At 54.8% G+C, this 12797-nt stretch overlaps 1 protein-coding gene across 1 annotated transcript in view; it reads right to left on the minus strand.

Moving 5' to 3' along the window:
• SHPRH (SNF2 histone linker PHD RING helicase) overlaps positions 1-12797 on the minus strand; it is a 331612-nt gene that overhangs the window by 278804 nt on the left and 40011 nt on the right.

Here is a 12797-nt window from a genome sequence, read left to right on the forward strand (position 1 = left end):
AGGAAGAAGCTGCAATTCAAAGCCCTTGACATGATGTTGTGAACAGGAACAGAGTGAAATAGGTTACTTATGTGTATCATTATAGGTATAAAAGCCAATTCTATAACTGAGAATGTACAGTTGCATGCACCTTGTGCATGTAAGTGCACAGGAAAGGGTCATATGCACGTAAGTACACTACACCCTATTCTATAAGGTGCTATAGTGTATAACTGCAAGGGCAGGTACACGTAGGCAGAGCATGTGAGAGATACAGATGGAGCTGTCACTTATATGGTGAAATTAGATCTTACCTGCTAATTTTCTTTCCTCTAGACCCTCCAGACCGGTCAAGACGCATGGGTTATGTCCTCCTACCAGCAGAGGGAGACTGAGAAACACTGAGCTTTTGAATACTGTATATATAACCTGTGAAGTACATCCACTAGCCAGTATAACCCTGACAAAGCAGAGCAAACAAAAAACACCAACTAGAACTAACAACCCTGTACGTGGTCACTGCCAACTGGACACTTTCTTCATATCTTTCATTGTGCCCTTCGTATTGTGTGTGCTTCCACAGGTGGACTATCAAACACGGTCACACCTGACCAGACTTATACAAACAAAGTCTGAAACCATAGAAACCACACTCAACAGCTGCCAAGATAAAACAACAGACAACAGACAACAGACCTCTTGGCCTACAGTACAGACAGGGCGGGCCTTGACCGGTCTGGAGGGTCTAGAGGAAAGAAAATTAGCAGGTAAGATCTAATTTCACCTTCCTCCACGACCCTCCAGACCGGTCAAGACGCATGGGACGTACCCAAGCAGTAATATCCTAAGGGCGGGATCCACGTAGGCCCGAGTTCAACACTGCAGCCCCAAAACCTGCCTCGTCCTTGGCATGCACATCAATCCTGTAATGTTTAACAAAGGAATGCAATGACGACCAAACCGCCGCTCGACAAATATCTAACGGAGGAATCATACTACTCTCCGCCCAGGAGGCCGCCATTCCCCTGGTAGAATGAGCCGAAAATTCCTTAGGGACCACGCGGCCCTTCAGCAAATACGCCGAAGCAATTGACTCCTTCAGCCATCTAGCTATCGTAGCTTTGGAAGCTGCCGCGCCCTTCCTTGCACCACCATGGAGAACGAACAAACGATCAGAAAGCCTATAGTGTCGAGTTCTGGAAATGTAACAGCACAAGACTCTTCGCACATCTAACTTGGCCAGTCGCCGCTGCTCTGCATCCCCGGCCAAGTCACCCAAAACTGGCAAGGAAATCACTTGATTCACATGAAACTCTGAGACCACCTTGGGCACAAAGGACGGCACCGGGCGCAACGAAACCTTCTCCTTGGAAAAAGACAAAAAGGGCTCTCTACAAGACAAAGCCTGAAGTTCTGACACCCGCCGAGCTGAAGTAATAGTCACCAAGAACACCGTCTTTAGGGACAGATCCTTATCTGAAACAGCAACCAAGGGCTCAAACGGCGGCCTCACCAAAGCATCCAAAACGAGATTCAAATCCTACGGAGGCACCATCCGCCGCCGGGGCGGGCGCAGTAACTTAACACCCTTCAAAAATCGAACCACATCAGGACTAGAAGCTAACGACTTTCCCTGGAGCTTCCCACGGAAACACGACAAAGCCGCCACCTGCACCTTCAAAGAGGACAAGGCCAAACCCCTGTCCATACCATCCTGTAAAAACTCCAAGACATCTGTCACCGACGCCCGAAAGGGAAGAACCTGCCTACCTGCACACCAATGCTCAAAAACTCTCCAGACCCGGACATACGCCAGCGAAGTGGACTGCCTACGCGAACTCAACATCGTATCGATAACTCTGGACGAAAAACCTTTCTTCCTTAACCTGTGCCTCTCAAGAGCCAGGCCGTAAGCGAGAACCGATCCGGATCTGGCATAACTATCGGTCCCTGACACAACACCCCTGAATCTGACAACGGCAGCGGATCCGCTATCGCCAACCGCACCAGATCTCCGTACCACGGTCGACGCGGCCAATTAGGGGCTAACAAAATCACTTGTCCGGGGTGCCGAGCGATGCGCTGAATCACCCGACCGACCAACGGCCATGGGGGAAACACATACAGCAACTCCTGCGGCCATGGCATTAGAAGCGCATCTATGCCTTCCGCTCGAGGATCCCTCCGGCGACTGAAAAACCTCTGAACCTGAGTATTGCGGGCCGTTGCCATGAGATCCATCACGGGAAGTCCCCAGACCGACACAATGCGATTGAACACCGGCCGATGAAGCGACCACTCTCCGGGGTCTAGAGCATGCCTGCTTAGGTAATCTGCCTCCACGTTGTCTACTCCAGCCACATGTGCCGCGGAGAGCGCTAGAAGATGAACCTCCGCCCATTGACACAACAGCGCCGCCTCTTCCGCGACCGCCTGACTCTTTGTGCCCCCCTGACGGTTGACATAAGCCACGGCGGTGGCGTTGTCGCAAAACACCCGGACTGCTTTCCGCACCAGCACACTCTGAAACGCCTGAAGCGCTAGTCGAATGGCCCGGGTTTCCAAACGATTGATGGAACACTGAGCTTCTACCTGAGACCAGCGTCCTTGAGCTACCTGCCCGAGACAATGAGCTCCCCAGCCCTGAAGACTGGCGTCTGTGACGAGAACCACCCACTGCGGAGCCTCCAACGGCATTCCCTTTTCCAGATTGCCTGGATCTAGCCACCACTGGAGACTGAAGCGTGGGGTTACCGGCAGCTGAAGGCGTACATCCAACTCCTGCGACAGAGGCGCCCACCGACTGAGAAGAGCTGACTGCAACTGCCGCATATGCGCCCGGGCCCACGGAACTACCTCTATGGTGGCCGCCATCAACCCCAGGACTTGCAGGTACTCCCGGGCCGTCGGAGCCGCCTCCGACAGAAATAGCCGAATCTGACTCTGCAACTTGCGAATCCGGGGGCCTGGCAGAAAGACCTGACCGTTCCTGGTATCGAAAAGAACCCCCAGGTACTCCAACGACTGCGACGGCACCAGGTGACTCTTGCCGAAGTTCACTACCCAGCCCAGAGACTGAAGAAACTGCACCACTCGAGCATTAGACTCCTCGCTCTCCGACTGGGACTTGGCCCGAATCAACCAATCGTCCAGATACGGGTGCACCAGAATACCCTGCTTCCGCAAGGCTGCCGCCACTACCACCATGATCTTGGAAAAGGTTCGAGGAGCCGTTGCTAATCCGAAAGGTAGAGCACAAAACTGAAAATGCTTCCCTAAAACCGCAAAGCGCAGAAATCGCTGATGAGCGGCCCGAATGGGGATGTGCAGATAAGCCTCCGTCAGATCCAAAGACGTGAGAAACTCCCCTTCCTGCACCGCGACAATGACCGACCTCAATGTCTCCAAGCGGAAAGAGGGGACTCTGAGGGCTGCATTGACTGCCTTCAGATCTAAGATAGGCCGAAAGGCATCCTCCTTCTTTGGGACCACAAAATAGATTGAATAGCAGCCCAAGCGGCGCTGAGCGGCGGGAACCGGTACCACCGCCCCCAGACTGATCAGTCGCGCCAAAGTGTCTCGCACTGCTGCCCGCTTGAGCCTCGAATGACAAGGGGACTCCAGGAACCTTTCGGGAGGCGAGCCGTCGAACTCCAGAGCGTATCCGTCTCGCACCACTTCGAGAACCCACTGATCCGATGTGATTTGGGTCCAGTCCTGGTAAAACTGACTCAGCCGAGCCCCTACCCGAACCAGAGCCTGGACCCGCACACCTTCATTGCGAAGTACGCCCCGAAACCTGTCTTCCCGCGGAGAAATCACGCCCTCCGCGCCGATTCCCCCGAAAGGACTGTGTTCGCTGAAAGAACCGACCTCTAAAGGCCCCACTAGCCCTCCCGGGCCTATACCGGCGAGCCTCCTTAAACCGACCTCGGGAGGAAGTACCCCTAGACGCCGCCTTAGGACGAAAATCCGGAAGACGAGGGGCCTTGGCATCGCTGAGACCTTTCACCAACTTATCCAAATCCTCACCAAAAAGCATGGACCCCTTAAACGGAAGCGAACAAAGCTTAGCCTTGGAGGCCGCGTCTGCGACCCAACCTCGCAACCACAGTGCCCTACGTGCCCCCACCAGCATAGCCATATTCTTGGCCGAGGCACGGAGCAAATCATAAAGCGCATCAGACAAAAAGGACGATCCCATTTCCAATTTGGCTAATTCCTGTACCCCGGAGGTCCCCACCTCCACCGAATCATCCAGCAGTTTCTCGGCCCAACGGAAACACGCCCTCGCAACCAGCCCCCCACAAACCGAGGCCTGCAGGGCCAGGGCCGACAAATCAAAACTCCGCTTGAGGAAGGCCTCAAGCCTCCTATCCTGGGGATCCCGGAGAGCAGTCCCCCCGTCCACCGGTATAGCCGTGGCTTTTGTAACTGCTGTCACCACCGCATCCACTGTGGGAGCCTTAAAGGAATCTCTATCTTCCTGTGGGAGCGGGTACAGTCTAGACATCGCTTTAGACACTTTACAGGGAGAATCCGGCGAATGCCACTCTTGAAACACCATATCCCGGATGTCCTTATTCATGGGAAAGGACCTAGCCTGCCGCTGAATCCCCTTAACCAAGGGGTCCACCTGTCTAGCTTCCCCCAAAACCGCCTCTGGCTGTTCGAACTTGAGGGTGGAAGAAACCTGCTCAATGAGCTCCGTAAGCTCTTCCCTGTGAAAAATCCTCACTACAGAGGGATCCTCCCCAGGGACCACCAACTCCGGATCCTGAGGACCCTCAAACCCCTCAGGATCCGCGATATCACTCAAAGCACCTTCAGATCCTACAGGGGAGAATCCCTCCTCGTCGTCCCACTCAAAACGAGGCCTCTTAGTCAGTGCCGCACTAGCCCCCTTCCCTAAAGGTGGGGGTCCCGCCTTCCAGGCTTGAAACAGGGTCCATACAAAATCCGGAGGAAAACCAACGCCTCCTGTACCCCCAGGCGCCACCTTCGGAGTCGATCCGGGAGCAGCAGGGCCAAAAACAGCTGATTCCGCGGGACGCGCGGAATCCAAAATGGCGGACGTTCCCGCCAAAACTAAATTAGTTGAAACCGGCCCTGCCGGTGCCCCTGCTGCCCCCGACACCCCCGAACTAGCTGGGACCTCCGCTATCAACATCGGGGGTGCCGCCATCGGCGAGGCCTGCTTCGGTTCGCCGCACAGCCGGCACTGACCTCCCGGCGCCTCTATACCTCGGCGCGAGCACGCGCGACAGCGGAGAAGTTTGCCTGCCATAACCTCGAAGCACACCACCCGCTGTGCTGATCGGCGCAAACACTCTCTCTCACCGCTTCCCCACAACAATTATCCGCTCTGCTCTCTCTCGCTAGTAATAGGAACGAACCTGCCGTCCTTTTCCTATGTACACAAAGCTGCAGACGGCTCTTAAAGAGATATTACCCAATTTCTTTTTGGCAGCTGAAAAGTGGGGGGCTCTCAAGGCTACAATCATAGAAAGCAGCCGAGGCACAAAGCTGCCAGCGTCTCCAAAGAGAGCAGCACAGGGGGAGGGACCTGAACACAGGTGTAACACCCCAGGGGGGAAAACTGGGCCCCACCGGACCCAGGGCCCCGAAGCACTTTTTTTTTTTTTTTTTTTTTTTTACCACGTACAGGGAATACTCCAAACCAATAAATATGGGAATAAGAGAAGAAACCCCTTAACTGTATAATCAAACTACCTCACCAGACTATTGAAGACTGCACAGGCTGTCCATCTACCTCTGCTGAGACTGAGAAAATACTGGCTAGTGGATGTACTGCACAGGTTATATATACAGTATTCAAAAGCTCAGTGTTTCTCAGTCTCCCTCTGCTGGTAGGAGGACATAACCCATGCGTCTTGACCGGTCTGGAGGGTCGTGGAGGAAGTGCAACTTACAGGATACTGTTAAGTTATGCAGGTTGCATGCTGCACTTAGCTGCTCCTATTTACACCTGCCATTGACCTAGCAAAAATAGGCGTGCCTACATTTAAGGGCACCAATGTGAGTTTACTCTAAAATTGTATAATGGAATATAGGAGCCCACATGCCATTATAGAATAGATACTCCACATTCAGCACTAGGGTGCCTACAAGGGGTGCACAGTTACAGAATTGACCCCATAACCCTGAAACAAAGGAGTCGCTATAGCATAAAAACTTACCTGTAGCAGGAATTCTCAGAGGACAGCAGGGTGATTATTCTCACAAGTGGGTCAACAATCCATGTCGGCCTGAGAACCGGAATAAAGCGAATGCTACATACCTGTAGAAGGTATTCTCCGAGGACAGCAGGCTGATTGTTCTCACTGATGGGTGACGTCCACGGCAGCCCCTCCAATCGGAATCTTCACTAGCAAAGTCGTTTGCTAGCCCTCGCGCGCATGCGCGGCCGTCTTCCCGCCCGAAACCGGCTTGAGCCGGCCAGTCTCATATGTAGCAAGACAAAGACAAGGGAAGACACAACTCCAAAGGGGAGGCGGGCGGGTTTGTGAGAACAATCAGCCTGCTGTCCTCGGAGAATACCTTCTACAGGTATGTAGCATTCGCTTTCTCCGAGGACAAGCAGGCTGCTTGTTCTCACTGATGGGGTATCCCTAGCCCCCAGGCTCACTCAAAACAACAACCATGGTCAATTGGGCCTCGCAACGGCGAGGACATAACTGAGATTGACCTAAAAAATTTACCAACTAACTGAGAGTGCAGCCTGGAACAGAACAAACAGGGCCCTCAGGGGGTGGAGTTGGATCCTAAAGCCCAAACAGGTTCTGAAGAACTGACTGCCCGAACCGACTGTCGCGTCGGGTATCCTGTTGCAGGCAGTAATGAGATGTGAATGTGTGGACAGATGACCACGTCGCAGCTTTGCAAATTTCTTCAATAGAGGCTGACTTCAAGTGGGCTACCGACGCAGCCATGGCTCTAACATTATGAGCCGTGACATGACCCTCAAGAGCCAGCCCCGCCTGGGCGTAAGTGAAGGAAATGCAATCTGCTAGCCAATTGGATATGGTGCGTTTCCTCACAGCCACTCCCCTCCTGTTGGGATCAAAAGAAACAAACAATTGGGCGGACTGTCTGTTGGGCTGTGTCCGCTCCAGGTAGAAGGCCAATGCTCTCTTGCAGTCCAATGTGTGTAGCTGACGTTCAGCAGGGCAGGAATGAGGACGGGGAAAGAATGTTGGCAAGACAATTGACTGGTTCAGATGGAACTCCGACACGACCTTTGGCAGGAACTTAGGGTGAGTGCAGAGGACTACTCTGTTATGATGAAATTTGGTGTAAGGGGCCTGGGCTACCAGGGCCTGAAGCTCACTGACTCTACGAGCTGAAGTAACTGCCACCAAGAAAATGACCTTCCAGGTCAAGTACTTCAGATGGCAGGAATTCAGTGGCTCAAAAGGAGGTTTCATCAGCTGGGTGAGAACGACATTGAGATCCCATGACACTGTAGGAGGCTTGACAGGGGGCTTTGACAAAAGCAAACCTCTCATGAAGCGAACAACTAAAGGCTGTCCCGAGATCGGCTTACCTTCCACATGGTAATGGTATGCACTGATTGCACTAAGGTGAACCCTTACAGAGTTGGTCTTGAGGCCAGACTCAGACAAGTGCAGAAGGTATTCAAGCAGGGTCTGTGTAGGACAAGAGCGAGGATCTAGGGCCTTGCTGTCACACCAGACGGCAAACCTCCTCCATAGAAAGAAGTAACTCCTCTTAGTGGAATCTTTCCTGGAAGCAAGCAAGATGCGGGAGACACCCTCTGACAGACCCAAAGAGGCAAAGTCTACGCTCTCAACATCCAGGCCGTGAGAGCCAGGGACCGGAGGCTGGGATGCAGAAGAGCCCCTTCGTCCTGCATGATGAGGGTCGGAAAACACTCCAATCTCCACGGTTCTTCGGAGGATAACTCCAGAAGAAGAGGGAACCAGATCTGACGCGGCCAAAAAGGAGCAATCAGAATCATGGTGCCTCGGTCTTGCTTGAGTTTCAACAAAGTCTTCCCCACCAGAGGAATGGGAGGATAAGCATACAGCAGACCCTCCCCCCAATTCAGGAGGAAGGCATCCGATGCCAGTCTGCCGTGGGCCTGAAGCCTGGAACAGAACTGAGGGACTTTGTGGTTGGCTCGAGATGCGAAGAGATCCACCAAGGGGGTGCCCCATGCTTGGAAGATCTGGCGCACCACTCGGGAGTTGAGCGACCACTCGTGAGGTTGCATAATCCTGCTCAATCTGTCGGCCAGACTGTTGTTTACGCCTGCCAGATATGTGGCTTGGAGCACCATGCCGTGACGGCGAGCCCAGAGCCACATGCTGACGGCTTCCTGACACAGGGGGCGAGATCCGGTGCCCCCCTGCTTGTTGACGTAGTACATGGCAACCTGGTTGTCTGTCTGAATTTGGATAAATGGTGGGACAGCCGATCTCTGAAAGCCTTCAGAGCGTTCCAGATCGCTCGCAACTCCAGAAGATTGATCTGTAGATCGCGTTCCTGGAGGGACCAGCTTCCTTGGGTGTGAAGCCCATCGACATGAGCTCCCCATCCCAGGAGAGACGCATCCGTGGTCAGCACTTTTTGTGGCTGAGGAATTTGGAAAGGACGTCCCAGAGTCAAATTGGACCAAATCGTCCACCAATACAGGGATTCGAGAAAACTCGTGGACAGGTGGATCACGTCTTCTAGATCCCCAGCAGCTTGAAACCACTGGGAAGCTAGGGTCCATTGAGCAGATCTCATGTGAAGGCGGGCCATGGGAGTCACATGAACTGTGGAGGCCATGTGGCCCAGCAATCTCAACATCTGCCGAGCTGTGATCTGCTGGGACGCTCGCACCCGCGAGACGAGGGACAACAAGTTGTTGGCTCTCGCCTCTGGGAGATAGGCGCGAGCCGTCCGAGAATCCAGCAGAGCTCCTATGAATTCGAGTCTCTGCGCCGGGAGAAGATGGGACTTTGGGTAATTTATCACAAACCCCAGTAGCTCCAGGAGGCGAATAGTCATCTGCATGGACTGCAGGGCTCCTGCCTCGGACGTGTTCTTCACCAGCCAATCGTCGAGATATGGGAACACGTGTACCCCCAGCCTGCGGAGTGCTGCTGCGACTACAGCCAAGCACTTTGTGAACACCCTGGGCGCAGAGGCGAGCCCAAAGGGTAGCACACAGTACTGGAAGTGACGTGTGCCCAGCTGAAATCGCAGATACTGTCTGTGAGCTGGCAGTATCGGGATGTGTGTGTAGGCATCCTTCAAGTCCAGAGAGCATAGCCAATCGTTTTCCTGAATCATGGGAAGTAGGGTGCCCAGGGAAAGCATCCTGAACTTTTCTTTGACCAGATATTTGTTCAGGGCCCTTAGGTCTAGGATGGGACGCATCCCCCCTGTTTTCTTTTCCACAAGGAAGTACCTGGAATAGAATCCCAGCCCTTCTTGCCCGGATGGCACGGGCTCGACCGCATTGGCGCTGAGAAGGGCGGAGAGTTCCTCTGCAAGTACCCGCTTGTGCTGGAAGCTGTAAGACTGAGCTCCCGGTGGACAATTTGGAGGTTTTGAGGCCAAATTGAGGGTGTATCCTTGCCGGACTATTTGGAGAACCCACTGATCGGAGGTTATGAGAGGCCACCTTTGGTGAAAAGCTTTCAACCTCCCTCCGACTGGCAGGTCGCCCGGCACTGACACTTGGATGTTGGCTATGCTCTGCTGGAGCCAGTCAAAAGCTCGCCCCTTGCTTTTGCTGGGGAGCCGAGGGGCCTTGCTGAGTTGCACGCTGCTGACGAGAGCGAGCGCGCTGGGGCTTAGCCTGGGCCGCAGGCTGTCGAGAGGGAGGATTGTACCTACGCTTGCCAGAAGAGTAGGGAACAGTCTTCCTTCCCCCAAAAAAATCTTCTACCTGTAGAGGTAGAGGCTGAAGGCTGCCGGCGGGAGAACTTGTCGAATGCGGTGTCCCGCTGGTGGAGCTGCTCTACCACCTGTTCGACTTTCTCTCCAAAAATGTTATCCGCACGGCAAGGCGAGTCCGCAATCCGCTGCTGGATTCTATTCTCCAGGTCGGAGGCACGCAGCCATGAGAGCCTGCGCATCACCACACCTTGAGCAGCGGCCCTGGACGCAACATCAAAGGTGTCATACACCCCTCTGGCCAGGAATTTTCTGCACGCCTTCAGCTGCCTGACCACCTCCTGAAAAGGCTTGGCTTGCTCAGGGGGGAGCGCATCAACCAAGCCCGCCAACTGCCGCACATTGTTCCGCATGTGTATGCTCGTGTAGAGCTGGTAAGACTGAATTTTGGCCACGAGCATAGAAGAATGGTAGGCCTTCCTCCCAAAGGAGTCTAAGGTTCTAGAGTCCTTGCCCGGGGGCGCCGAAGCATGCTCCCTAGAACTCTTAGCCTTCTTTAGGGCCAGATCCACAACTCCAGAATCATGAGGCAACTGGGTGCGCATCAGATCTGGGTCCCCATGGATCCGGTACTGGGACTCGATCTTCTTGGGGATGTGGGGATTAGTTAAAGGTTTTGTCCAGTTCGCAAGCAATGTCTTTTTTAGGACATGGTGCAAGGGAACAGTGGACGCTTCCTTAGGTGGAGAAGGATAGTCCAGGAGCTCAAACATTTCAGCCCTGGGCTCGTCCTCCACAACCACCGGGAAGGGGATGGCCGTAGACATCTCCCGGACAAAGGAAGCGAAAGACAGACTCTCAGGAGGAGAAAGCTGTCTTTCAGGAGAGGGAGTGGGATCGGAAGGAAGACCCTCAGACTCCTCGTCAGAGAAATATCTGGGGTCTTCTTCCTCTTCCCACGAGGCCTCACCCTCGGTGTCAGACACAAGTTCACGGACCTGTGTCTGCAACCGTGCCCGACTCGACTCCGTGGAGCCACGTCCACGATGGGGGCGTTGAGAGGTAGACTCCCTCGCCCGCATCGGCGAAGCTCCCTCCGCCGACGTAGTCGGGGAGCCTTCCTGGGAGGCGACGGCAGCCGGCACCGCACGCGGCACCGCACGCCGGAGACCTCACCTCGGGCGATGGGCCAGCCGGCGCCACGCTCGACGGTACCGGTGGCGCAAGCACCGCCGGTACCGGAGGGGTAGGGCGCAACAGCTCTCCCAGGATCTCTGGGAGAACGGCCCGGAGGCTCTCGTTCAGAGCGGCTGCAGAGAAAGGCATGGAAGTCGATGCAGGCGTCGACGTCAGAACCTGTTCCGGGCGTGGAGGCTGTTCCGGGCTGTCCAGAGTGGAGCGCATCGACACCTCCTGAACAGAGGGTGAGCGGTCCTCTCGGTGCCGATGCCTGCTGGGTGCCGACTCCCTCGGCGACCCAGAGCTCTCGGTACCGACACGGGAAGGGGACCGGTGACGATGCTTCTTCGACTTTTTGGAACGAAGCATGTCACCGGAGCTTCCCGGTACCGACGAGGACGTAGAATCCAGCCGTCGCTTCCTCGGGGCCGAGGCCGAAGGAGGTCGGTCTCGGGGGGGCTGTACCGCAGGAGCCCTCAGGGTAGAGGGAGACCCACCCGAAGGCTCACCGCCACCAGCAGGGGAATGGACAGCCCTCACCTGCACTCCAGACGATGCACCACCGTCCGACGACATCAGCAGACGAGGTCCCGGTACCACCGACGTCGATGCAGCTATCCGATGTCTCGGCGCCGATGCAGAGGGCCGATGCCTCGATGCACTGGCGGCCGAGGATGAAGCTCTGGACGCTGAAGACGTCGATGCACACGATACCCCCGGTGCCGATGCCGACGAAAAGCCCGAGAACAAAACGTTCCACTGGGCCAATCTCGCTACCTGAGTCCGCCTTTGCAAAAGGGAACACAGACTACAGGCCTGAGGGCGGTGCTCGGCCCCCAGACACTGAAGACACGACGCGTGCCTGTCAGTGAGCGAGATTACCCGGGCGCACTGGGTGCACTTCTTGAAGCCGCTGGAAGGCTTCGATGTCATGGGCGGAAAAATCACGCCGGCGAAATCAAAAGTCGAAATGACGAAAGTGGCACCAGAAAAAGTTAGAGAGAAATTTCGACCGAGGCCTAAGTGAGGCCTACCCCGACGACGAAAGAAAACTTACCGGGGCAAAATCTGAAAATACGGGAAGGGGCAAAACGAAACCCGAAGGGGCTTCCGGAGCACTTCCCGAACAGTTTAGGATTTTCCGAAGAAAAAACACGTCGAAGAAAAGGACGCGCGAGGTCGACTTTCCGGGGCTCGACACGGCGAAAAAACGACCGTACCGAGTGCGGACAAAAGAAGACTGGCCGGCTCAAGCCGGTTTCGGGCGGGAAGACGGCCGCGCATGCGCGGTGCGCACAGGCGCGCGAGGGCTAGCAAACGACTTTGCTAGTGAAGATTCCAATTGGAGGGGCTGCCGTGGACGTCACCCATCAGTGAGAACAAGCAGCCTGCTTGTCCTCGGAGAATAAAAAAGCAAAACTTTGCCAGAGCCTACTGGGACGCATGCCACGCCCCACCGCACATGCGCGGCATGCCTTCCCGCCCGCAGTCTCCAGTTGAATATAATAGAATAACAGCATAAAAAGAGAACAGACAACTCCAAGGGGAGGTGGACAGAGTTGTGAGAATAATCAGCCTGCTGTCCTCAGAGAATACCTGCTACAGGTAAGTATCTACACTTTCTACGAGGACAAGCAGGTATCCCTAGCATCCAGGCTCACCCAAAATACAAACATCGGTCAATTGGGCCTCGCAACGGTGAGGACATAAGATATATGAACCTGAAACTATATACAAACTAGCTGAGAGTGCAGCCTGGAACAGAA

This window comes from Microcaecilia unicolor, chromosome 3 (assembly GCF_901765095.1).
Source record: "Microcaecilia unicolor chromosome 3, aMicUni1.1, whole genome shotgun sequence".
NCBI classification, from domain to species: Eukaryota; Metazoa; Chordata; class Amphibia; order Gymnophiona; family Siphonopidae; genus Microcaecilia; species Microcaecilia unicolor.